We start from the raw sequence: 6003 nt of genomic DNA, 5'->3' as shown, positions 1-6003 counted from the left end.
TGATGTGAAAGGAAGGATAATAGCAGTTCACTTAGGTAGGTGAATCATTGTTCATGACTATATCGGCTATTAGCTTATTGTTACATATGGTTACATTGCTTTTATCCCTTTTAGGTTAAAACCGTGATTGAAATAAAGAGTAAATGAAAAAGTATAGATAGATATAACTTTATCTTGAATGCTCTCCCTCGAGTTGATGCAAAACATTGGAAACACCAAAGTTAGAGCAAGATTGTGGGAACCAACTACAACTGTAATTTTTAATATATTTACAAGTTGGTTTTTGAACAAGAGTTTTTCTTAAAAAATCTAACAATTCATTTATCTGTGTTTGGTTTTTTATAAAATTTGGATTTATTACAACATGTATGGTTGTTCTGTTGTCACAATGAATTAGCATAGAGCAACCTTAGGAACCCGAGTTCAAGCAACAATTATTTTAATCATAATTAGGGTTTTTCCACTCGAGGTTGGGACTTGACTCATCGTTGCTTGAGCCTGAGGTAGTTTGGGTGAGTAGGGTCACTCTTGACCTTTGTATAGGGCAACTCGACCAAAAAAATTTCAAAAAGTAAAGAAAAAAGAGAAATCTTCATTATTGTATATTATATGTTATATATAACTAGCTAAATATTGTAATGATTTATGATGCATAAATTTAGTGTTGTAGGTCCATCATGACTAAATACTTGTTTGCCCAGAGAATAAACAAACCAATATAAATTCTAGTAGTGTGAGACAGACGACTTTCAGAGTTTGGGTTAGTATTCAACTCAGTATCCAAGGATCTCGAGTTTAGACTTGAGTTGCAATAATCCTCATACATGACTCGACCGAACTAGGTTACACGACCTTCTACAAAGGTATCGGCCAAAAAATAGAATATATAAATAAAATTAAATATATTTTTTAATTTAATATATTATATTTTATGCTTTTTTAGCTAATTATAATAAAAATTTTGAGGATAAAAATTTAGTGTGTGCAGTGAACACATAGTAATTTTGTGTTGTATGGTCTAAGTATCTATTTTGTATCAGGGTTTTGTGAGTCGGGATTGGGAGCCGCTCAACATTGACTGATCCTGAGTCGGTTCAAGCGAGTCAACCCGACTTGCCCTAGTTACCCCTGCTCTTATAAACTGACCCAATGCTGCACACAATTAAATTATATATAGGTGGAATCAATTTCACATTACATCAATATATTCACATTTCACATATAATATAATATCTTTAAAATCAATTTCAAATCACATCAATAAATTCACATATAATTTAATATCTTTAAAATCCATCGCTTAATATATTTTTCTTACTAACCAATTTATGTTTTTTTAAACCACTTATCTTACAATACTCATTACTTCTATTAAGTACTAATTATCATCAATAATTTTGGTCCACGTAATCGACTAATCCTTTCTTTTATAATAGACTATAGTAAATTATAATATTTTAACAATTAACTGGTTAATATTTAAAAAATTAATAATTATCATATTGCATTAGCTAAACTTAGCGGCCTAAGTTAGGGCATAGGGTCCTCTCCCTAATCACTAGAACTATTATTTAAATTAATAAATAATATTCCTATTAATTAACTGAATGACTTATTTAATAAGAGTGTAATTCATTAAATAACTTATTGACTGATATCAAATTACTAATAATTTTAAGGTTTTTAAACCCTAAATCCTAATAATTAATAATATTAGGTAATAATTTTTTTTAAAATAATGTTTTACTTAATAATAATGTGTCCTACTAATGACCTAATATTGTAATTCATTAAATAACTTACTGATCAATCAAAGGGAAATAAGAAACTGAAGAGAAAAAGGAAGAGAAGGAAGAAGAGAGAAGGGAGAAGAGAAAGGGAGAGAAAGAGAAGAGGACGGCTAGAGAGAATTTGTGAATGAGGGAAGGAGGATTAGGGACTGAGTAACGTACCTAATCCTCCCCGTCAACATATATTTATAATATTGAATATCTAAAAAATTAAATCAACGCCCTTTACCTTAAGAAGGGAGGAAAATGACAAGAATTAAAAATATTTTATATCATTGCCACTATACAAGAGTTGCATCTTTCAATACATGTCAAAACGATCTTGTAGAAGCACCCTCAGAAAGAAGAATCAAAGAATTGAAGACTAGAGCTTAGGAAAGCTTGGAAAATCACAAAAACCCAATTTATGTAAGAGAACAACCCCAAATTTTCAAACTTGAAGTATAATGGAAGTTTTTCAAGCCATTGGATAAAATTGCATTATCTACATGTTTTATTGATGCATACATATGTTTTAAATATGTTAGAATCAATTAGGATCAATTTTAATCATGCTTTGAAAACACACTTAGAGATCTAGCACCGAATTGATCGATTAACATTTGTCAAAGATCGACCAACCAGAATGCGCACAAGCCAAAAATATAAAGCATAATCAATCAATGAACCAAAACATGACCAAACTGAGTTATAAAGTTTGATATATTGTTGGATTTTCTATCCCATGATAAGGTCCTCAAGTAAAGGGTGAGAAAGAGGAGAAGAAAAAGAGAGGAAGAAGGAAGAGAGAAGAAGAGGAGAAAGGGAGATACTTTGAGAGAAAAGTCTAAGGACGAATTTGAGAGAGAAGAGTGGAGCCTTAATGACCTACCCCTTGCCTTGAGACTCTCTTTATATTTTATGAAGTAAGGTTACAATGACTACAATGCCCTTAGAACTACAAGAATTCAAAAAGAAAAAAACATAAGTAAACATATATTATCTTCTTTAATTACACCCTTGTGACATCCTTATGAGAAAATCATTTAATTACTCTTTGTGCCACCTCCTTGATGTGGGTAAGGTTTTTACCTTAATGCCACTTGAGGTGTCTTCCAAGATATATCATTCCATGTGGACTGATTGATCAATGATGTCTATGCAATCTAAAGTATGATGATTGATTGATCAACCACTTGACACTAATCATTCATATAAAAATTCGCCAACTAGGGACATAAAGCATAATCAATGATAAGAACTCCATTGATCGATCATACTAGCAATGCACTACCAATAGGAATTCTGATTGATCAATCATTCCTTGGACATTGATTGGTCAACTTAAATTGTTAGACCCAATGGGAGGATGTTGATCGATCATACCATCGATCAATAAGTCATTTTTTGACAAAAATATAGCCGTTACACACGACTGATCACTCGATACCTTGCATTGATTGATCAATGTAAAGTCACATTTTTGCAAATGGATAAAAAAACTAGTTTGCCTTGGGAAGGTCACGAGTATTTATTGGCATACCCACTGCATTCAAGTTCTGAACCTTGCAATTCCTTTCCTAAGTTGATTTTTGAGAAAGAAAAAGTTTTCCTTGAAAATTGGTTCCTCTTTTCTCAAAACCTACTCCAAACATTCATTATACAAGCGCCAAACTCATCTACATTATGCACCCAAGTTGGAGGCTTAAACAATTCAAGGGAGGAGGTTGTCTCTCCAAAGTTTAAAGGGTGTAAGAGTTTTTTTTTGTATATTTTTATTTTATTTGAAAGGTTCATCTAGAACCTTGAATTTAGATTGAAGAGCTTGCTAGAGTTGTAATCTAGCTCAATCTCAAGGGAAATTGTTTGTAATCATGTATTTGAGCATACACAGTTTAAAAGAGTGTCATTTTTTTTTTTTTTTGGTGTAATTCCTATCTAAAAAGCTCATAGTAGTAAAATTTTCCAAGTATGAGTTCTTTGACGATGAATATCAATAGGGGAACATTGATAACAAAAAATTGATGTTATTGTGTTTTGTGAATTTATTTTGTTATACTTGTATTTATATTTATTTAATTTATGCACACTTATTTTAATTGTAAAAGTTCACTCACCCTCCCTCCCTCTTGAGAACCACCTAGATTTGTATCATCCCTATGTTTTTGGAATGCGAAGCATTCATTCCTCTGTATGTTTTGGATACAAAGTACCAAGTTGAATTAACTATTTTTAGGAAAGAAAAAACTTCCCCTAGTTTTCGTCTAGTGACCCCAATTATGTAGCTCATGAAAGTCCATTATGAATTCTTTTAGGAGAAAAACTGTATCTAATGCATTTAAATTTTAATATTATTATTTAGTATAAACGTTAATTTTTTTTTTCAAAATTGGACTAAAAAACAATTGTTGATAAGTTAGATTGTTACTACTATAGACACCCATAAATTTTCTACTCTTGCCCAATATGTAGGGGTGGCATAGAGTCGAGGCTAACTCAAACCTGTGTAGGTTTGATCTTGGCTTGACCTTAAAACTTCAAGCTCGAGCTCAATGTCGAGCCTTAAATTGAATTTGAGCTTGAGCTCAAAAATTGTAAAGGAGTTCAAGCTCGAGCCGGGATTCGAGCTTAATATATATTTAATATAATAAAAATAAAAAAATTTCAAAAAATATTTAGAGAATATATTGATGGACTTCGTACCATTGAACTGCTTGTTATCGTAGAAAAGTCTAAGACTTTGCAATGGAGCATACTAATATACAATAGCCAACTTAATAAACCTAATAGAAAGTGCAAACCCCTCCATCAATAGTATCTATTTTATTGGCAAACAACAACATTAGACGTTGAGAGACTCAAAAGGGTTGAACGATCGATCGTCTTTGAGTTTTGAGGTAAATGAGAGCAATCATCAATCAACTAAAAAGGAAACTGACGAGAGCAATTGGAGTAAAATATATTTTTGTAAAAAAATCCACAGTAACGAGTCGGCTCATGAGTTAACAAGTTGAGTTTGAAAAATCTTAGGTTTGACTTGTTATACTTAATGAACTTTATTTCATGTTTGAGCTTGACCTGAATTGAACCGACCTTCTTTCAAGCCGAACTCGAACAAGTTTGAGCTCAAGTAAAAACTGAACTGAACCGAGCTTTTTTCGAGCTGACCTAGAACGGTTTGCGAACTTGTTTGGCTTTTCAATTATATAAAAGTGGAATTTCTATCTCTAAGATTTAGAGAAATTAACTAAAAATAAACAATTTTTTTGCTAGTTTAATTACTTTTCATCAAGTTATCTTTGAATTCTTCATGGCATCATAAAAAGAAAAGAAATTTAAGAATTAAGATTGATATAAACATATTTTACCTTTTTTGCGAAAAAAAGATTTGATAAAAAAATAAATATCAATATCAGTGTGTGGAACATTTATAGGTCGAAACCTAGAAAACCAAATTTTCCCTGACCCTTAATTATATCGTCCTACGAAAAAAAAATTACGAAAAAATTTATAAATTGACCAATTTTTTTATTTAAAATTTTCTATTAAAAAATGATCTCTAACTAAAGTTTCTATTATTTTTATGCAAAAAAAATATTTTTTATCGTTTTATATTATCATAAATAAAGCTTAATACGAAGGAATGTAAAGTATTCTACTCCAATCACCAATCAGATTTAGGAGTAAACAAAGAGAAAACACCGAAAAAAAACAAAAAAAAGTATTAAACTATAGATTTCCACAAGCTAGAACTCCAAGTGAAAGATCAAATTAGGCTTATTCATAATTGGTATCAAGAAGATCTGCCCTTGTTTTGGTCGTGTATGAGGAATGAGAAATCTGTGTCGGCATGGCTGTCGATTGTCCTCTTTCCATGGCTTTCAAGTGGGTCCTCTCAGGCAACAATTATTTCAGCAACGTCGGCTTCTTCCTTTCGGTTGAAAACAAGTTTGGATAAGAAGCTGAAAGAAAGAAAATAAACTTTGTACGTCAATCTGTTCACATGCAGACGAAATTGCTGCTTCTAGTGGAGCAGCAAACTCTTGCTCCAAAATAAATATTTAAGGCTCCTTCTATGCAAATGATTAAGTCATTTTAGGAGATATTTTTTTTTCATTTTATTTCTTTTGATTGTTTCTTGTATTTAAAAAATGTTAAAAATGATTAAAAAATGAGTTTTTATTGCTTCTATAAAAAAAATAACTATGAAAAAATAAGCCTGAAGCATTAAAGT

Source organism: Aristolochia californica, unplaced genomic scaffold (assembly GCF_029961685.1).
Source record: "Aristolochia californica isolate CCGP_79_NKW_82.1479 unplaced genomic scaffold, dmAriCali1.0.hap1 SCAF_14, whole genome shotgun sequence".
NCBI lineage: Eukaryota > Viridiplantae > Streptophyta > Magnoliopsida > Piperales > Aristolochiaceae > Aristolochia > Aristolochia californica.
Note: the sequence above shows the minus strand (reverse complement) of the source record.